The sequence below is a fragment of the Rousettus aegyptiacus genome, unplaced genomic scaffold (assembly GCF_014176215.1).
Source record: "Rousettus aegyptiacus isolate mRouAeg1 unplaced genomic scaffold, mRouAeg1.p scaffold_m13_p_4, whole genome shotgun sequence".
NCBI lineage: Eukaryota > Metazoa > Chordata > Mammalia > Chiroptera > Pteropodidae > Rousettus > Rousettus aegyptiacus.
Genome location: NW_023416307.1, coordinates 145,824,810 through 145,847,830, shown reverse-complemented (window position 1 = coordinate 145,847,830; position 23,021 = coordinate 145,824,810).

Below are 23,021 nucleotides of genomic sequence, written 5' to 3'. Positions count from 1 at the left end.
GAAATGAATCAGAGAGAAGTAGGGAGGGGACAACGAAGAGTTGATTTTCATTGCATGGCCTTCTGCACTGTTTGAATTTAACTTTCCATGTGCATACACATGTCGCCCGGCTTCTGCTCTCCTCTGCGTCTTCAATCAGCCCCTTTTATGGCTGTCTACCCTAACCCTGATACGTCCCTCACCTTCAGAGTATTGTCTTACCTTTGTGTCCACCTGTTCCACACAGCAGAACCTCAGGACTCGGGAATCAGGTGCTTCTATCCTTCATCACACCCTTCCCTGGGAACTGATAAGAGGAAAACAGCAAGCAACTTATGTTCATAACGAGGGCTTTTGTCAACGTTTTCTGTATACATAGAAAGACCAGCATAATTATACACGCACGGGTCGACTCATACTTCTTCTTTGTAACAGCCAGTTACTTGTATTTTGCATAAGCCATGCGACCTTGAGTAGGTCACTTCACCTCTTGAGGTCCTAGTTTACTCATCTTTAAAATGGACAAATTTAAAGTTCAAAATTCTGTGAGTCATTAATCAATTTGGTGTATATGAACAGACCAGACACAAGACATGCCCCTTGAAAAAGAAACACTATATCTTAAAGACTTTTTTGTTATTCACCTAATCACATGTCAGAGTAGAATTGTATTAAAAAAAGTTTGGCAGCTTGGCAGCTAGTTAGAGATACCTGAGCATTCTTCTATGTCTCCTGGAGAGCCCAGAAGAATAAATTTTGCCTGAACTGAACATTTTCAAGCTATGTGACCTAGGACAGGTCATTTCAATAATCTGGGCCTTCATGATAAAAGTAAAACAGATGTTCTTTGAGGTCCCTGACCAAGGCTAGGATTCTGAAAGGCTGCCTGGCCTGGTTCACCATCCTACCAGCTCCCAAATTTATAGTCCAGTGGTACAGCCCCAGTGGTCCAGGAAGCAAACTACACCACTTCCTCCATCCCCAGTATTTCTGAAATCCTTCCTAAATTTGACACTAAAACACAAGATAGTACTTCTGGCCAGTTTTCACTGATTTTATCCTCATGCCCATATTTTCTCTCTACCTGCTGCCTTGGACTCTAGTCCTCAGGACATCCCTCTTTTCCTGGCCATCTTTGCCCAAAGCAGGAGTGCCAGTTCTTCTTTGCCCCCAGCCCCATATCCTTAGGCCATCTGCAGGGTCACTCTATAAGGGAAGTGAGGTCCTGAATAGCCCAACAATTAAATTAAAGCTATTTTTTAAGCAATGAGATTAGCAGGAAAATGCCCATCCCAAGAAACCCACCAGTGATATACTCAACACATAATTGGTATTACCTTTAAAGGTCAAAAATCATTCTTCGGTGAGGAATGGAACAATTATGTGGAACTAACTCTCCACCAGCCAATAAGGACTGGGAAAATGTGGCTGGCATGCCATCAGGGAGTCATTTGGACTAGAGAGCTCATTGCCCTGGCAAATGAGAATTAGACTCTAATTATCCCATTGGCAGGTTTCAGAAATTTTTAAAATATACTCTCTACAACTGTCATAGTGTCAAAACAATTATTTGCCTGCTTGAGCAGGTGTCAGACATTGTAAAGTGCATATGTCCTTTGTAAAATTAAATGGGAAACTTTCAGAAACTGGAGGTGTAAGCTAATTATAGCATATACAGACACCTAAGGTCTGTTGGTAAAGAGCAGAGAATGCTGATTTTCCTTTTTCACTTTTATTCCCCTGAGGCACTGAATTCTGAGCACACATGAGGTGAAGGTAGAATGTGCTACCTGAACTTCAGGAAGGGAGGGGGATTTCAAACCATTTTACCTACTATTCTTGCCTTTGAAGCATCATTGGTCCTCAAACATGTATTAATTTTCTCTGCACAGTCTGTGGACTTCACTTGTACTGTCTCCTTCGATTTTCCATAACAGCCTGTAAGTTCAGCCAGACAGCATCTTCGACCCATGTTACAGGTGCAAAAACTGACTAATGAGTGGTGTTCCAAGTCTCCTCATTCCAGAGACCCACCCTTTATTCTATATGACCCCCTATGTAACTGCCTTTCTTTCTGGTCCTCTGCTAGATAGAATTGCATCAATGCTCACCCTACTGTCACTATTTCATGGACTCTGAAACTCTTCCACAGATGGGTAGAAAATAAAAGACAGTCACCAACATGATACCCCTCGAGCTATTCACAATAAATAGACATTGAATTAATGTTGAGTGACTGGAATAATAACACCAGGAAGGGTCACCCCAGATTCAAGGAGCGCTCAATATGTGTTACTTAGTAGCCTACTATGAACAAGGCATGTGTACAGGTGGCTGTGCTACACGTGATATCCTCCCTTGGGAAGCTCACACTTGAGTCAAAGAGATAGATGTGATCTTGTTTTCTGAATATAATGGCAGCTATTGTGAAGGTACCAAATGCTCAAAAAACAAAGGCAGAGAAGGAAATATTCACAGCTTGGCATCGAAGGACTCTGTCTTCTTGATGGTTATTAAGAATCTCCTTTGCATTACTTTTATGCACAATTGCAAAAATCTTCACAATTCTACAAGAATGGAAGTAACTTCCCTGGGTCCCTCTAACTCCAGAGTCATCTTCAGGGTCTAAAGGAAAGCAGTACAGGTTAACTGTGGATTAGTGGGTGATGGTGGGGCACTGCCAGAGCCCCTTTATATGTTGGTACAAGAATCCCTGAGAAACTGTGAGCATTGGCTGCCGTGAACTCTAACTGGCCCCTTCCTTCCTTCGGAGAATTGCCCTTGGTGGATGACAGCCTCCTGATCTAAAGAATCATGTCCTCACCTCTGGGGATGGCCCACAGTAAGTAACCGATAGGGGTTCGGTCAGACCAGACTCTAGTCCTCAAGGTGGGGAACCCCCCACACAGTGTGGTTTATGCTCTGGAGCCCCCTGTGGATCAGGCCAAGGCCGAGTTTCCTGAGACCATGTCCTTGCTCATCCTTTTGCTTTTCTTAGCTGCCCCCTGCCTCACTCCTGGTTTCTCCTGAGAGCACCTTCTCCATAAATACCAGGTACCCAAACCCCTGTCTCAGGCTCTGCTTATCAGGTCTAAGATAGGGCTCAATAAATCAAATAAATCCTCTTTATATACATTTCCAGATAATTTCTGGTCTCTGGAACATAGAACAGGGACCCTGGACAGCAGCAGCAGTGGCAGCAGTGACTGAAGGACTGGAAGCAGCCACGAGTTTGTGAATGCTGGAGGAGCCAGTCAACCTCATTTATCGATGGGCCAGTCTGGACTTGTGCCAACCAAGTGCAGTTTGTACCCAATTTACCACAACGGGTAGGGGCAGGGAGCTGGTCGAGGACCCAGTGGAGGGGGACAGGTGGCAGGGCAGTGGGGTGCCATTGGAAGAGCTTCAATTCAGTACATTTGTAGGTTAGCTTCGCCGTTCACCTTTTCAGCAGAAGGGCAAACAGATCGCCCACTGGAGATAACGGCTTTCTCTGAAATACTGCCTCCCGACTCCGCGGCTTCATCTCCAGCAGTTTCTGCCTCCCTTACTTTCTCCTTTCAGACTGGCTTCCCACAATCACGGTGGGGCGAGCCCAAGCTGATGCGGGAACCTGGCTTTTGCAGCAGCTCTTCAAAGCTAGAGGTCAGGTGTGTTTCTAGGATTTAATTAAGCTGGAGATGAAATCCAGCCCTAGAGTGGCTCACCGTCTTTATTAGCACATTTCTTACCCCTTGTCAGGCTACCGCGGCTCCAGGTCTTGAAAAGGAACAGGCACGGTGACGCTTCCTAGGCAAAGCTCAGTTCATCTGTTTCACACGGCATTTCGCGTAGCTTCTTCCTCCATTTTAGCAGGATGGAAAAAAAGACAGCGTCCTCGGGGGCCTTTCTGGGGAAAAGAATTACCTTAAAATGAACAAAGGAGAATGTATTTTGAAATAACACACTTACATTGTCTCGTTATAATATGTGCCCATTATAAAATGTTTAAGATATAAAAACATAAGAATAAAAAAATCATTTGTAATTTTACCAGCTAGCAATAACCACTGCTAATATTATGGTCTTCTTCCTGCCAAGTGCAGGTGTGCGCTCCAGAGCTAAAAGTGTGCGAGTGAAAGACAGAGAAAGAAAGAGTCCTGTCTTTAGGATACAAAGAGCCCTGATCCTATAAGGGTTGCTGGGATTCACTGTATAATCCATTTGTTCATTTATGTATATATTCACTAACATTAATTCATATAGGACACTAATTAACTAAGATCAACGAGATTTTATTCCCTCCTTTCAAGCAACCTGGGACCAGGAAAAAAAATGGGACTCCATTTCCGTGCTCAGTTAACACTACAGACGATCTCGCTGCAGTCGTGTTTCCCGTCCCTGATAACATATTCTATAGTCTCTCAGATTAATCAAATGAGATGAAGGGATTTATACACTGCTGTGCACTGAGAAGGGGGCTTAACAGTCTCCTAAAGTAATATCATTTGACATTCGGAGCTATTAGACTGCAAATGCAGAGGATATTCATTTTTTAACCTGATTTGTGTTCGGTGGGTAGCTGTTCCCTTCATGTCCCCTTAGTGTGGTGAGGTTTGGCTGCTACAGGGCACTGACCTTTCTCACTCTGGAGATGTGATTGCTTTCACACTGATCACACAGAAACACTTAGCAAATCTCATACTGTTAACTCCATCCCACACCAGTAATGCTGGCATTTTGTGACTGTCATGTGGCATTAGCCAGCTGAAAACTCACAGGGATGGGGAAGCTGTGCCACATTAATAACTTCTAAGGTAGTAACTTTGTCAGTTTTCATGTAACTGATAAGCACCACTTTGGCCGAAAGCAAAAGTTAAAAAACCATAGGCTGTGAAGATAGAAGGGAACTTTAATAACTTCTTATCCAGCCCCTTAACCTTGCAAGTAAAGGAAACTGAAGACCAAAGAGGGGGAGGGAATTTGTTTTTCAAGGTCACAGAGCTAGGATGGAGTAGTGGTTTTCAACCTGCATGTCAGCAGCATCTGATCTTAAATGGAATCCGCACATATAACTACAATATGCATGAAACATCTAAGAAAGCAGCAGTGTGAGTAAAGCAAGATTCTGAGTAAAGCTTATCCCTCCTTGTCCGTCTCAACTCAGACATCTCAAGGAAGCCCTGAGTCTCCATGAAACAAATCAAAACCACCTTCTTATAGCATGCCGGTTCCAGTAACATTTCTTGTACCTCCAAATATTCTTTATATAAACAAATAATCTGGATTAGACCGATAAATAATTTAAATTAGAGAAGTGTGATCTCACTGTCTTCTCATTTGCAAAAGAAAGACATTAATGGCCTCTGTGACTGCAAGTGAAATATTAGTTATAAGCTGAACAGAAAAGGAAAATGAGTAGACATTGTGATAGCCTCTCCTGGCACCTATTCTAACCCTGGTCCACTGTAGAATGCTATGTGGTTTAGGTGGGACTAAACCCAGCCCCAGCTCAGTGAAGCTATTGGCTGAATTGGCAAAGGTCAACAGTAAACTCGGATCCACTGAGAACATTGACCTTGGTGTAGGCAAGTAAAATGAAGTTTACTAATTGAAGCATAAAAAGGAAGTCAGGGTGGTAAAAAGTATATACAGCAAAGAGGTGGGCAACATTCTTCAAAGCAGTTTTAAGTGTCCGAGTCACAAAAATTCTAAACAATAGACCCACAGTTACAGATGATATATTTAAGAAAGTAAGGTCACATCAGACTGCTAGATGTGCAACTGTCTCCCTCCATAAATAAAGCTGGAAGTGCTTCACAGGTTAACGAGTCTGAATAAGTCCTGGGACTCCTTCATTTGGGTCAGTTGCAAACTATCACTCTTGAAATTATATAAGTAAAGAGTATGGCCCAGTGTGATATACTTGGACACAAATACAGCCCTATTTATTATTCTCAGCTTTCCCAGGCTAATGTATCCTGGTCTGTTGAATCTATAAACTAAGGACTAACAAACCAAACGGGTCTCAGTTGCCCTATGCTTAGAATTAAGCTGAGATGTCATTAAACCAGCTATGAGGTCTTTTCTATAGTGCAATTATAACTCATGGCTGCAATGATTGATTCAAAGATAGACATGTGCCCAAATGGGCCCAATCAGAGGAATATTCAGAATTTTTGTTTGACAGCTTAGGTAGAGATATTCTTTCCCAGAGATATTAATGAACGAACAGGTAGTTGTTCATTAATACTATCTGCCTTCTTAGAGCTGCAAGGGAATCCTACCTTAAGATAAAGCTGATATGTGGAAGGAAAAACAGAAAAACAGAAAGGAACTGGTTCCCTCTTGGAATTGTTGAGCTGCCTGATCAACTCTCACCTAAAGTCAAAACTTCTGGAATTTCTGTTTCACAAGCCAATATATACCCTGTGTTTAAGCCAAGTTGACCTGGGTTCTCTGACACTTGCAATGGAGAGTATGCTTATTGACATGCAAATATATGGTGGTTTCCCAAATTTGTGAAAGTTTGAGACATCTAAATGTTTCCAATCTTTTGAGAAAAATTTACTTTAAGAGCTCTGCAGTATTAGGCCAGTAAATCCAGTCCTTCAGTCAGCAGATTAGGTCACAAACATATGTGGAAACTCACTTTGTGCCATAGCCTGTGTTGGGTAATGGTCTAAACAGAATGCCTGCTGTCAGGCCGTAACATCTTACCAAATACTGACAGTAGCAATGAAGTTAGAGAGGTCTGCAAGTCATTTTTCAATAATTCGAAAGGTCCAAGAGAAAAAAAAATCTTATCTTTAACCAAAACACATGGCTCTAGTTACTTTTGAAAGTGGTAACTGTTTATTCTAAGCTGATAAGTTCTGATAGAAAGTTAGAAATGGAATTTTGAAATAAATCTAAATAAATTTAAAGCTAATTAATTGTGTTTTTTAATGAGAAGACATTGTTAAAGAGATTCTGAGAAGGAGAAAGGGAAGGAGAAGGAAAGGAAAGAATGGAGAGTGGGGGGAAGAAGGAGGAAGAGGAGAAAAGGAAGGAAGGGAAGAAGAAAGGAAGTAATTAAATGACTTAAATGAGGGAAGGAAGAATAATCCATAACTCAGCCACTTTTGCATTTGCTAAGGTATTCTAAACTTTATTCTTCTGAACTACTTCATTACCGCCTCTGCTGATTCGCAGGAAAAGGCACCTTTGAAAACACCCAGAAACAAGATTCTAATAAAGATGAATAAATAGCTTCATTTCCCCCTGCTTCACAACACAAGAGCAACATCATTTGAAAAATATTCACTGCGCTCTCAAGAGAAGCACTGCATGAGTTTCCTAGAGCCGCCATAACAAATTACCAGAAACCAAGTGGCTTAAAACAACAGGAGTTTAATTCTCTCACACTTCGGAAGCACAGAAGTCTGAAATGAAGTCATCAGCAGGGCTAGATTCCAACTGAAGGCTCCAGTGGGAAATCTTTTATGGCCTCTTCCAGCTTCTGGTCGTTCCTAGTGTTCCTTGGCCTGTGGCAGCATAACCCCAGTCTTTGTGTTCACATGGCCTTCTCTGTGTATCTGTGTGTGTCAAATCTCCCTCTCCTTTCTCTTCGAGGATACTTACAAGAATTTAGTCACGCTAAATCTAGGATGACCTCACCTGGAGATCCTTAAATTAATTCCATCTTCAAAGACCCTTTCTCTAAATAAGGTTACCTTCACAAGTACCAGGGGTTAAGACTTGAATGTATCTTTCTGAGGGACACTCACCAAGGTGCCAGCTTGGTAAATGCATATTCCTGATCTTTTTGACACCTATATCTCTGACTGTCTGAGGATGTCGCCATCTAAACCAAGACCAGCTTCTCAAAAACAGTATAACTGAAACTTATTCTTACTCCTCTCAAATGTATTTCTTTTCCTGAATCTCTTACCAGCAATGTCCTACATTGGTTGCTATGCTTTATTTTACATCTGAAATTTCTCTTGCATCCCTTTCCTCCTCCATTCCATAACCGCTCTTTCAAGTGTTTGTATTCCTTCCCTCACACCAGAGCTTTATAGTTGGCCTCCCTAACCTTGGTTTCACCATCCCCTACCTCTAATCCATCCTCCCCATCACCAAATGATTTTCCTGAAGTGATAATCTGTTCAAAACCCGCTGAAGACTTTCCCTATTTATCTCTTGCCTTATCTTTCCAAGGGTGGATTTCTCAATTTAATCAATGAAGCCAAGGAACGTGAAGTGGGCCACACAGAATCAAATAACCAGGATGAGCATCAAGACAGGAACTCAGCTCTTCTTTTTCTGAACAGTTACCTTTCACATCCCAACATCCATGTACATCTTCCAGAAACCTAACATTATCTCAACCCTTCAGTAATCTAAGAACCCAAGGGAAGAAAAGATCATCTGTGTAGATTTTACAAGTCACATTGCTAACTTAAAGACTTTATTTAAAAAAAAAAAAAAAAACACTCAGTGTTTTATGATGGTTGGCCTTTGTCACATATGCTTCCCTTTCATTTTTACGTAATTCCATCCTTTTTTTTCCCTCCTTTCCCCAAAGTGGCACCATAGAGACTGCTAAGCAATTGTTCCTGACAAGGTCTCAGTGCCTGTCAATAAAACAGAATATTCCCCCATTCTCTGTTCTTTTTTAGTACCGAAGAGGGTGTCAATCAAAGAATATCAATAAATGCTGGCTTTTGAGAGAAGGCAGAGAGGCTCTGACAGGCAGGGAACAAAAGATGACTATTTTTAAACTAATAGGTCCTTTCTCAAAGTAAGGCAAGTTGAGTAAGAAAGGGACAAGTTTCACTACTCTGCTTTGCTGGGAAATCAAAGGGCTCCTTCAGGTCAAGCCACCATTTTGGTTTGAGAAGGATGTCTTGTTTGTCCAGAGAACAATTTTCAATGTTGTGCTGCTGCTCTTTGTAAATCAAAGACAAAAAGGGCTCAATAAATAGGTATCCGAAAATAACATTTTTTTCCCAAAGGCCCTGGGATTTAGAATATTCTCAAAAGTTTGACCATGATATTTAATTAAGGCCTTCAGAGAATGGAGAATGGATATGCAGGGAGGAAGATGTGATTAAATGGTATAATATTTATCAACCTGTATTTATACTCAATAAATATAATCCAAGTCATTGTGGATATACCTCCATGATGGCTGCCATCTTTGTTCACATCATTGTGCTATATACAGAGACAAATACACAGAGATTAATATGTACAACTAGTTTAACACAGAATTAATATCTATGCACAGACCTGCAAGGTGGAGTATCTAGTCAACTCATAGAAAATGTGTCTGGTATTTAAGACTGGAATAATCAATCAATCCACTATTCTATCCACTACCTCCCTAAAAGGGAACTTTCAAGTTGTCCTACCCAAAACTGACCTTATTTTCAGCACAAAGAGCTCTGTTACTTTAGAATGTACAAAGTAGCTCTTGAGCCCACACCTGAATCATTTTACTGAATAGACTCATTAACCTTTACTCAAATATATGCATATGTTCCAAGCAGGTGGCAGCATTCTTCAATCCCTGATGATATCAAGATAATTCTAGCGCAAACACAGAAATGTCAGTGTTGCTAAACTTTTTAATTACTCAGCCATATTATCTTCATATAACACAGAAAATGGCATGCTGCAAAGTTTTACTTCCAACAGCCTGCACTGAAAGCAAATCCACGTGAGGAAGTTAGTTCAGTGGCCTCAACACAAAAGTCCATGAGGGTCAAGAGGTAACATAACTTTGACTTGGTGAGGCCATGAGAATGGAGGTGGTAGGAAAGAGCCAACTCCCGTGAGTGTCGAATTCTCAACCAGAGTGGCACAGAAGAGCATCAGATTTCCCACACCTATGCCAAGCCAGAAAATGTGAGACCTGTCACTGGAAAATAAAGCACAGAACATGTTCTGATAAAAGAATATGTAAGAGACCCACTGGCTTATATAGTTTTCTAAGTAGAAACAATACATTGTCAGTAATATTAACGTTCGGTTTGGTTTTTAATCTTCCTGGCATTAAGCACCTCAAAAGTGCTTAATCCCTCGACTCCTTCTTCCCTTCTAGCCCACTCTACAGCCTCCAGACACAGACAGAATTTCAAATATTATCTATAATCTTAGGACCTAGCTTTAGATGGCACTTTCACACAACTACATAAATTAGAAACCCGGAGGCTACCTGATTTAATTTCTAGTCCCGGCCTATCACTCTTAAGTCAGGAAACTGTAGTCATGCCTGTTCCTTCTACTGAAGTATGATCAATGTGTTGCAGTAGAAGAAGTGTGAGTTTTCAGGTCATCGATCCAAGCCCGGGCTTGACCCTTACCCTCTGAGCTCCAGATGTCGCCTCCTTAAGACAGAGCTAATAATGCCTATGCATTAAAGTTGTTAAAAGGACTAAATAAAATTTCTAGCCCAACATTTGCCACATAATAGGTGGTTAATAAATCCTAGACTACTACCTTCTATTGGAGTGAGAAGCATGTGATTTATTCACTTTTGTATCACCAACTGAGCAGAACTTAATATATTATAAAATCCTCTTTATTTAAGAAAAAAAACTTTTTCATATTAACTGCCATCACTACTCGACCCATCCCCCAAACACAGCATTTCTGCCTGCAATATGACAGACAATAACCCAGAAAATGTATTAGAGTATTGCTAAGCAGCTAAGTGACTTTGAAAGATAATGAAAGGAATATATAGAAAACCTTGTCCTTTACATTCAAAGATGGAGGTAGTGATGATATAATGTTGTGTGAGGAAAAATATCAAATGTCACGCAATGCTTATAACATCCAGGTTACCCAAACATAAAGACTTCTCTCCATGTGATGACTTAGCCATTCTCTACAATGCTCACAGACTCAAAATCATGACTTACAGTTTTAAAAAGGTAGTCTATTACCCAGAATTATTCCCCAGGACTCTACAGTTATGTCAGTGTATAAGGTGGGTAGGAGCATCAAGATGGTGTGAAACTGTGGGGGACCAACTATGCACGCACCACATAGACTGTCAAAGCACCTGCCTCCTTAGCCCTAATGTGATTGCACAATTTGAGCAATGTAGCTGTCTGAAAGAAATTAGAAACACATCCCTAGCTATCTGGCAGAGATGCACAAACTTAGATGTGAGCAAAAGAAGTCAGAATTAAAAACTAAATAAAGGTGAAGATTATGTAAATTTTTCCATATCTTCTCCCCATGTTTACAATTGCTCATAAGTATATGAGTGAAAAAATATATTCTAAAAATTACAGATGTGCTTCACTTTGCCCCTACCTATGCCTCTGAAAGAATAGTGTGCCCACCATATTTTGAAATTGGAGCAGAATTCCAGTGTAAGTACTTCTTTTCCGTCTGAAAATCTTATAAAAGTAAAAATAAGAATTAATTGCACAAATTCCATTTTCAGTAAAATCATGACACATCCACTCTGCAGACTCCAGAATTCATGTGAGGGCTCCCCAGAGCAGCTGAGATAAGGCAGAGGCTGCAGAAGAAGAAATAACAAGAAGCATGGGGAGCAGAGGCCCAGCAGCAGTAGGTCTCAGAAAGTGCCAGTAAAAAAGATGCTTCCTAAAGATGAGGAACTTGTCGTGAAGTAAACTACACCTCTTGTGGGGCGCAAAGAGTGCAGGAACTGGGGTGAACTAGGTGGGAAAAAAATGCCCTCCATGACTTTATTTAATTTGGAGAGACAGGAAATAGAGCACACTAAAAAAAAGAAAAGAAGAAGAAGAAGAAGAGGAGGAGGAGGAGGAGGAGGAAGAGGAAGAGGAGGATGAAGAGGAGGAGGAAGAGGAGGAGATGATGATGATGAGCTATATTTTCAGGAAGCAGTCTATCTCTGTGGCAGCAAAGACAAAGAAAGCCCTTGGATCATGACGTCTGGCCATCCTGTACCTCCTCCCACTATCACCAACAAATAGCCCATAACGAGCTCATCCAGGAAAATAAAATAAACTTGATTGAAATATAAAAAATAAAAAGATATAGATAAAATATTGATACATACTACAAGAAAAACAGGAAAGAGTAGCAAAACTTACCCCCAGTATAATGTAAATCTGAGTTTTCTTTACAGTATCACATCACATTTGTTCTACAACAAAGACCAATTTTTGATGTAAATTGTATTTGGGACTGTTACATAGACATTCCCACATTTGCATCATTTCCTCAAAGGTGAATTTTTTTCAAAAATTATAGAAAGTTGAAATTTGGTGCTTAACCTTGATTTATCTTCACTGAAACCTTCATTTTTAAAAGTGTTTGTCATTAAGACACTTGTTTATATTTTTAAATTCCACTTTGAGTTACTTTCTAGCAAAACATTCTCTGATTTAGAAATCTCTTATGAAACTGTACAGAACACTTGCTAAATTAAGATGATGGGACTAGGATATCACTGGATTTGGAATCAGAAAGTGTGGGCTTGAATTTCAAAGCTCAAAATAAGTTCTCTTAAGTTCTCTTTAGGAATCAACGCAGAGAACACAGATAATGAAGCTTGACAGTCTGCATTACCCCTTCCTCCAGACACACCTCTCCCTCTCACACACACTGCTTGCTGTCTTTGAGACCTAGAAAACAAGAGGTCTACTGTCTGTTGACTTATTTACCTTAAAGCAGGATTTTTCAGCCTTGTCACTACTGACATTTTGAGTCTGATAATCCTTCGCTGTGCGGAGCTGTTCTGCGCATTGTAGGCTGTGTAGCAGCATCCCTGACTTCTACTCACTAGATGCCAGTAGCACCCTCTTCAGCTGTGACAATCAAAGATGTCTCCAGATAGTGTCAAATGTCCCCTGGGAGAAAACTTATCAGCTGGTTTAGAACCACTGTCTTAAGAACAGAGGAACGCTCTGTGGGTAATGGGAAAGCTCTGAGCATCTCATGGGAAGTCTAATGGACGGTAAGGGATTTCTCACAGAACTTTAGGACGAAAGTATTCCATGGAGATATCTGCAGTATTTATTCACTCAATTGGCTTACTGAGCGACAGCCTGCAGCCCACTATGGATACCCCTTTCCTTTTAATTATGAGAACATCTAACCTATCCGTATGCAGGTCTTCTGCCTCAAGAAGAGTTTTCATTTAGGAAATACTGTTAATTCTTAACAGTTTTAGCCACAGATTTTCTCTGTTGTGCTCTGAGTAATTATTCCTACCCTGTTATGCAATATTTAAGTATAACATAACCATTTCCACAGTACTCCTGACCCAGATTTATGAACCATTGTAATAAGAGCGAGATGCTAATGAGTGAAGATCTTTCCCCAAACCCCTCACTAAGACAGATGAAGAAGAGGAATCAGGTTCCATCTCCGCCACTTACTGGCGAAATGATCTTGGACAAGTTATCTAATCTCTCTGAACCTCTGTTTCATCAACTGTAAAATGCCTATAGCAATGTCTGCTCCCAGAAGCAAGAACTATATGAGATATTTCATGCAAATACCTAGAAAGTTGCTGTCTCTAAATAGTCTATCAACGAATATAGCTGCAACTAGTCTTGCGGCTTATTCTTTTTTCATCATCTAAACACCATCTGAAAAGTTAACCAATAGTACAGCTCTCCCCACTCCATGGAACTGCTGTTAGAACAGCTGAGTTACGTAAACTGGGTAATGGGCGTTTTATTTTTATGACATGATTCGTTTAACTGTACATGTATATCTTTTCACATTAAGTCACTAGATAATGGTGATATATGCAGCTTCGCTGACATTCACACTAAACTTCTGCTTACTTTGAAAAGAAGAATGCCAAAATTTGAAATGAGATGTGCCCATGAGAACAGAAAATGGAGCAGATTTAGTGAGAAGGAGTTTGGAGACAATATAACCCAACTGAAATAACTTGCTGCTTCCGTTCATTTCTCTCACTCCATCCCGCACATTTGAAGTGAGCAAATCGAAGACCCAAACAAAATCAGCTCCATTGAAAGGTGAACTCAAACAGCATGCGCCACTGCTTAATAACCCAATAAAAATTAGAAAAGCTATAAGAGCAAAAAGCAGATATAATACAATTCAGGGTAGGTGGAGTGGGGGGAATCAATCTAGAAAACAAGGGAGAAAAAACTTTCAGACCCATTACTCTTTATTTTCAAATAAAAAGAACAAAACTTCCTTAAAAATTTTTTAAAGAGATAAGAGGTAAAAGAAAATCTAAGACAACAGAAAGAGATGGAGAGTTAGCTGTCAGCTCTCGGGAAAGAAAAAGATAATGGCTTACCACTGGATAGAAGGAAACGTTCATGATCCTTGAAATAAGATGGCTTGAGTTTGAATCTCAGCACTACCATCTACTAGTTCTGTGACCCTGAGCAAGTGAAATCCCTCTCTGAGCCTGTTTCCTCATCTGTTAAATTCAGACAAAATTTACTTCACTGGGTTATTATAAGAACTAAAGAAAACAACCTGGCCTAGTAATAGGCTCACAGGACACACTGGATAAGTGTTTCTTTTGTTATCCATCTGTTCATCCCTACTTGTGCCCTCTGTTGTCTGTCCCTCTCCATTTGTCTGTCAGACTCTCAGTTTTTCTTGTTAATGAAAACCACACCTAACTCCATAGTAATGGGAAGCAGGTGAAGAGAAAGGTGTGAAATCAACAAATTATTCAAAAGATTCCCTAAACCGTCAGTTTCAATCAACTTTCCCAGCCAGAATTTTTTCCAGTTTATAACACAATCTATGCTAACATACTGAATTAAGATATTCTACAAGGTCAGTAGGAGTGTGTGTGAATGTGTGTGTGTGTGTGTGTGTGTGAATGTGATGCGTGTGTATGTATATATAAAATATACATAGCACAAAGTACAAATATACAAGGTATACATATATCAGTAAATGTAAGCTCATACATTTGATTAATGGGGAAGATCTCCCTTACTCTAAAATTGAGCAAACATGGTCCATTCGTACCAGCTTAAAAGTAAAGCAAGAAGGGAAGAGAAAACATGCTGATACACTGCTCGGGAAAATGGATTATTGACCTCATAGCTTGGGTCATTCTCTCTTTGTTAAGCTCTAAATCAGTTCTACCCAATAGAACATTCTGCAATAAAAGAAATGTTCTATATCTATGCTATCCATTATGGTAGCCAAATAGCCGCATGTGGTTACTGAGCATCAGAAATGTTACTAGTATAACTGAAGAACTGGATTTTTAATTTTATTTAATTTTTTTTAACTTAGATGTAAATGTAAATAGCCACATGTGACCAGTGGCTGTCATGTTTTTATGCACAGATCTGGGCTAATTAAGTCATATAATCTAATAAGTAGAAACAATTTCATTTAGACTCATTTTCTCCATCTTTACAAGTGTCTCCCCATTAATGGTAATTATGTCTCTTCTCCTGATAGTGACTAACTCATCAAAGCAGCAGATCTCAGTTTCCATGACTGTCTCTGCTCCTGCTCATACTACCATAGGGACAAACAGCCCTGAAACAGCCAAAGATGGAATGTTATCAGTGAGCAAGCTCAGACTACTTACTGACTAACTTGCCCACTTAAATCTCTCTCCACGCTTTGCATCATATGATAAAAGATAGTCTCAGGCACATTCCGTCCACAGCCTCAACAAGGTGTTTCCGAAGTCTGCTTCTAATAATGTTCATCAACCCAAAGTACAAATCTTTGTGGGCCATTATTATTCATTCCAGGTTTACAGCTCTCTTGGGTCTGGAAGGAAACATTTGCATTTCAAAAGAAGGAATTAACTGCACATTCTTTATGCAATGCATCCTTAACTTTGTTTTTCCTCAGCTATGATTTCAATAACTATTAAACAGCTGTAAACCTCAGAGTGTGCTCCTGGAAAGTACTTGAACACAGACATCTATGCTTCCATTTATGTGCAGAGCTGTGAGCCTGCACTGGCAGTCAAATTGGAAATAAAAACAATGACTTCAGGAATCAAGTACCCTACAGAGGACTCATGCCTGACGGGAACACCCTTCCTCTTCTGGGTGATAAATAGCACTGATGAACTTTTCTACTCTAAGTATGGTAGGACGTACCCCCCTTTGTGTCCAGTGCTTATGTGGCCCTGGGCTGTAAATAACTGTTACCTGGGTGACTATTTTATCATGAGATTTAAAGCAAATGCTCTTTAAGACACCATCTTATTCTGTTCATTCACAATGCCTAGTAGTCACCTCGTGCATAGCGAGCGCTCATTTAGATACTTGTCGATTACATAAGGAGAAACAAACCATAAATGGAATAAGCATAATCCCAACCATGCCATATTACCCTTGAATGATCTGGGGGAAAAAAAATACGTTTTAAACTTCTTTAAAAATAGCAATGCTTAATTTACATGAGTCCTTCAAATTATTACCATTCTTAATGAAAATGATAAATCATAGCTTCTCTCCCAGGAAATATTTCTTCCAATTCTTTCTCTTGACTAAAATAAGGTGTAATGTCTATCTCTTCCTATATACTACATTTCTTTTTTAATTAATTCTTATTTACAGAAATCTTTCTCTAAATTCATCTCATATTAATTTTCTTACCCTACACTCTAATCTCTAGCTAATGATTTTCCTAATTTCCTTTCATTGCTGAATGTCAGGTCAGACTAAATTAGCTCTATTCAGGGTTTTATGTGCCTGTAGTTGGTATATTAGGGCAGATACAGAAAGCTGACATCAAACCTTGGGATAAGTATGATGTCTGAGCTTTATATTATGGAAAGAGATTGGCCTTGGGTTTTCCATATTTAAAGCCATAAAATTCAATACTTTGTAGGGATCCAATTAAGGTGACTAGCGTGTATATTTTTATAACATTTAAACAAGTGAATTAATTAATCTAAAAAAGGCATAGGATCTTTCTGGAATCTAGGAGAAATGGCACTAAAGAACCAGAATGTTATAGTCATTCTCTAACAGATGAGAATGTTTTGGTCACTAAACATAGCATACTCTCATCTGTGGCCTGGAGGAAATACCCAGGTCGTTATCCAATTTCATTCTTTCTAAATCTACTCACTAATAAACCTTTAGGTTATAAAGTCTATATATCTATTAGTTTAGTGCCAAAAATGTTTTTCTTGAGGGTGAGTACCATTATATGTTCACAGGAAATCAAATCTTACTTTATAAATTAATAGTCAAATCAAAACATGAATCAGTTCCCTGCGTCCCATGGAATCTGGGACACTGACAAGTTTAGTTTCTGGGATTTGTCCACTACCGTTCAGACACTGAAAACCCCCTCTAAGAAGTTAGCCAGCCTCTCTTCAACATCTTCAACTCATTATCTTTATTCTCAACATTCTAAAACACCTTGACAAGTCTCATTCGTTTCACTACACTTGCAAACGTAGTGAAAGTACATAGAGAAGTAATGAAAGATGGACATTTGCCAATTGCCAAAGAAATGAGAAGCTTCTCATTTCTTTGTGGATAACTGTTCTATCCCCAAAATTTGGCTTTGAAGCAAAATATCTTCTAAATCAAATGCATTAACCCTACAGAGACCTGACTGATGGAAAGGGAATACATTCAGGCACTAACCAGACATGGTAATAACTCCAGACCTATTATTTGTATTCGCTTGCCATATGAGATTAATCAAATCCTTAATCTGTCTTACCCTTATGTCTTTATCTGAGAAAATAATATTTATATCACTATAAGTATCCAAGATGACAATATATACTTAAGTTTCTGACACCTAATGGGTACTCAAAAGTATTCATTTCCATTTCCTCAAGTAATCTTCTCTGGCTAATACTTTGGCATTCAGTAGCATTTGCAGGAGACTTGTCATATCTTACTAAAAGGAGTAATTCTAATGACTATTCTAGTAGCTTTTTCTGAAATTACAGGCCATAAGTTTATCATTTTACATCCAGTATTATATACTTATTATCAACTGTAACTCCAAATGTATGGAGTTTATTATTATTTATAATGAAAACTCTTTCCTATGATCCTTTTAGGAACACTTGGCTTTATTACATGCATAGTCTATATTTAGACATCTAATGCAGGATCTGGCACAAAGCTAACCCTCCTTCTTTCCAATAATTACCATAATAAAGTTGTTAATATCAAGAAAGGTTGCAATTTGTTGAATATATATCTATAGTTAAGTCCAAGAGGAAACAAAGGATTTGACTACCTATCCATATTTACTAGAATATTTCCCCTACTGGCTGGCTCCACCTGAAATCCATTCTCTGTCTCTGATCCTAGATGGTCTATTCCCCAGCTTTGGAATCCAACTCTAGCTCTTGACCTACAGTCTGTGTCTTTGAGCAGAAAAGACTGTAGAGTGTAAAATTCATAGTAATACAGACTTGCACATAAGCACAATCCCAAGATCTGGGGGGAAATGGGTCAGAAGGGGAAGAAATTATATTCTGGGCAAACGAATGGGAACATTTCTTGCATCTATTTTAGATTTCATTCAGCCTTGACCTATCCCTACTGCCAGCTATATTATTTCTGAGTAGGGCACCAGAATTTATGGGGAAAGCCACTAAATATTTTACAAGGTAATTAAAATGTCAGCAGGCCAAAGGATTCTTTAACCTATCTCAAAGACAGAAGAATAAGACTCAAAGTTTTATTTCCTAATGATGTGGCTAAATCAGTTTTCCCCCAGTACCCAAAAGAGATACAAACAGAAACATTAATCACAAATGGTGCACAACCTGAAAGAGAAAAACTAACCCAGAAGTTAGCCTGCCACTGGGAGACTCAGTTAAACTTGTCCTGATTCCCAATTCCACTGCCTGTAAGAGTCAAAAGCCCTCTCCAGAACATCTGCAAGTTCACAAGTTCATTTCCTCCTGCTTCGACTGCTTCTGAATTCTGGCTCTCTTTAATTCCTTAGCACCTTCGGTCTCTTTACTAGTTTCCAAAAGAAATCCACCACTCAAATCAAGTATTTCATGATCTGGGGAGACTTCAGAAGACTTAGGGTAACACAAGGAGATAGGTTACCCCACAGAGTTCATATCTTCCTAGAATCTCCTGGTTTCTCTCTCAACATCTCTGGAATAACCAGTGAAACAACCTCGTCCTTTAACCACACAAAATATATTTAGAGCATACCCCGGCCCCTTGGGGAAGAGGAGGAGAGGGGCTCTAGAGCTACCCCTAAGCTCTTACAAAAATGCTTTCCCTCAATGCAGACAGCAGTAAGGTAATGGCTATGAGTAGAGCCAGAGGGAAGATATAGTAATCAAGGGAATCATTTCATAAACTATATAAATGTCTAACCAATGTACTGTATACTTGAAACTAATAAAAAATAAAAAATAAAAAAGGCTTTCCTTCAGAGATACCTTTCACTATCTCAGAAAAATTCCAGTGAATTTAATTTTCTTCAGTTCATTACACTATGACATTCAAAATGGTAGTCTTAGACAGGGAAAGAAACCAACATTTGTATTAATTATGTGCTAATTGTTAAATGTTTACCTCTAACATCCCTCACAAAGCCAAACCTGTTCAGTCTGCTTCATACAAAATAGGAAACTGGGGTTCAAAGAGATTCAATTGCACTCCAGGTCTCAAAGCAAATAAATGATGGGAAAGGGGGTTTAACATTTAACGCAAATCAGATTGGCAGCAAATCCTGAACTTGCCTCCAACTTACCTTCCTCACTCACCCTCTTTACTGAAAACTAGTCACTCAACCATTTCGAAGTTAATGCCTCAGGCCATGGAATATACTAAAGAGCTGGAAAAGTAACAGAAGAAGTCCAAACCATATCAAGAGAGCACCTCTCAGCTTTCTTTTACCTCATTATAGCAAATTCCCAAATTCCAAGTGCTTCCTCTGAACAATAATGCTGCTGTCCTGTAAAAAGTTTGCAGGTTATGGCAGCAAAGAATGTCAAGAAAAACCTATACTCTACTGATTTGTAGTTAACAAAAAACAACAACAACAACAATAAAAACAGGAGTTCTTTTGAACCTTCTGCATGGAGACAAAAAAAAAAGAATAAGAGCTTCATCCCTGAAGAAATCATTTTAAGGCTCCACTTTATTTCCTCCATTTTAGAAAACCTAAACCAACTAATTGACCAACCAATTTTTATTTCATATTTAGGCTGATAGTTCCCAATTGCAAAGACCATAGGGGACATAGTTACAAATACAAGAGTGAGGGAAGGAAAAACCTCTCATTTGGCTTAACCTACTTCCCACAGTATCTTTAAATATTTCTTTCTTTGGAGGAGCAGATGTTGGCTGCAACTTTGGACAAAGTCTGAGAAAGAAAATGCTTACTCCCTTTTGAAAACATCTAATCTCAAGATCCCATAGCCATCTCCTGTGGCATTTCCCTGTGGGTTTATACATGTTCTCCCACTGAATCACTGGGGGTGTGTGAGAGTGTACAGGGAGGGAGGAACAGCCGTGGTGGATAACAGAAAACATTTCCTATTAGAAATATGCCTGGGATATGCAAAGGACAAGAAATAGCAGACAGCTTGAAACATTTAAGCATTATCTTTAGGTGATAACAGTATGATTTATACGATAGCAATATGAAAAAAGGTGTAAACATCCATCAATAGAGAAAGCAACAAATTATACTGCAATCATGTAGTAAATCTTTTACAATCAGTACAAATAAACAGAACTTTATATGCAGCCACTGAACAATGTCAACAATATTTTGGTTACAAACAATTTGGTTTAAAAAAAAACAAATAAATAGTATGATCCCATCTGTTAAAATGTGTATATAATGTTTATAAATTTTATTATAATAATCATGCATTACATTATATTATATGAACTTGGTTATGTGATTTATGCCCCAAAAACAGATTTTGAGAGACGTTAATAGCACTTGTCTTTGGATAGGATCATAAATGTCTTTTGTTTTCTTCTTTAAGCTTGTCTGTATTTTTAGTTCATGCTATAATAAATATGCATTGCTCCTTTAAAAAAGATGTTTAAAGTTATTTTTAAATTAAACGATGTGCACATTAAGGAACCCTCTGACATTGCAGCAGCAACCAGAACCCAATTGAGAGCACCTTCTTCCAAGGGTATTTCTGACAAGCCCGAGCGTCTGCAGCCTGAGATTCCCACAGTAGGCAGAAATCCTCCCCAGGTTTCTCAGGTCGTCAAGCCAAGTAGAAGCACTGCCACTTCTATACTCATGTTTTATGCCCTTGCACAGCCCACAGCAAGCAGGAGCTTCAATGGGCAAGGAGAGCTGCAGGCTGGAACTCAGACGGCTTGGGACACCCATCTGTTTTGTAACTGAGAATGAAACCCGACTTCCTAGACAAGAAGAACTCATTCTTTCCACATTGCTGATTACAAACCAGTGCAAATTTAGTGGCCTAAAACAAATCTCATTGTATTATGCTCATGGATGCTGCTAGTCAGGAATTTAAGCAGAACATAGCAAGGGTGATTTGTTTCTGCTCCACAGTTTCCACAGTCTCAGCTGGAAATACTCAGCGTCTAGGGGATGGCACATCTGGAGATCCCTTCACTCACACATCTGCTGCCTGGGCTGGAACGACTGGAAGTCTGGGCTCCACATGTGCATCCACATGTGGAAGCACCTGCATGTGACTTGGGCTCCTCGCGGCATGGCAACTGGATTGTATAGGGGAATGTCACGAGAATAAGCATTCTGACAGTACCAGGCAAAAACTGCATGGCTTTTGATGACACAGTCTTTGGGCTCACATGATGTCACTTCCACCCTTCCACCATAATCTGTTTCTCAGAATAATCACGAAACTGCCAGATTCAAGAGCTGAGGACACAGGCTCCACTTTTTTTTTTTTCACTGAAGAAATAACTTAATTTTTTTCCTTCCCTCGTCTACCTCCCCACTCCCTTCTCCCCTCTGGTAACCACTAGTCCATTGTCCATGTCCATGAGTCTCTGTTTGTCCTGTTCATTTGTTGATTTTTGGTTTATATCCACATATAAGTGATATCATGTGATTTTCAACTTTTTCTGTATGGTTTATTTCGCTCAGCATGATTATTTGAAGGTCCATCCATGTGTCGCAAATGGCATATTTCATCTCTTCTTATGGCTGAGTAATATTCCACTGTGTGTGTGTGTGCGTGTGTGTGTATATATATATATCTCACAGCTTCTTTATCCAGCCATCTATCAGAGGACACTTTGGTTGCCTCCATGTCTTGGCCACTGTGAATAATGCTGCTGTGAACATCGGTGTGCAAATATCTTTTTGGATATGGGTTTTCAAGTCTTTGGGGTAAATACCCAGTAGAAAAATGGTTGGATCGTATGGTAGATCAAATCTCCATACTGTTTTCCATAGTGGCTGTACCAATTTGCAGTCCCACCAGCAGTGTATAAGGGTTCCTTTTTCTCTGTATCCTCTCCAACATTTGTTATTACTTGTGCTGTTGCTTATAGCTATTCTAACAGGTGTGAAGTGGTATCTCATTGTGGTTTTGATTTGCGTTTCCCTAATAGCTAGTGATGTTGAGCATCTTTTTAAATATTTGTTGGCCATTTGTATGTCCTCTAGGGAGAAGTGCCTGTTCAGGTCCTCTACCTATTTTTTGATTGGCTTGTTTAGTTTTTTGTTGGTGTTGTTATTGAGTTGTATAAGTTCTTTGTATATTTTAGATATTAGGTCCTTACTGGAGGAATTTCTTGCAAATGTATTTTCCCTTGTATTACCTTGTTGATGATTTCTCTTGTTGAGCAGAAGCTTTTTAGTTTGATGTAGTCTATTCATTTATTTTAGCTTTTACTTCCCTTACCTTTGAGGTCAAATTCATAAAATCCTCTGTAAGTCTAAGGTCCTTGAGTTTAGTTTCTATGTTTTTCTCTATGCATTTTATTGTTTCAGGTCTTATATTCAGGTCCTTAGTCCATTTTGAGTTAATTTTGGTGTGTGGTGAGAGACAACAGTCTAGTTTTATTCTTTTGCAGGTGGCTTTCCAGTTTTCTCAGCACCATTTATTAAAGAGGCTTTCCTTTCTCCACTGTATATTTCTGCAGGCTCCACTTCTTGATGTGTAATGTCAACAA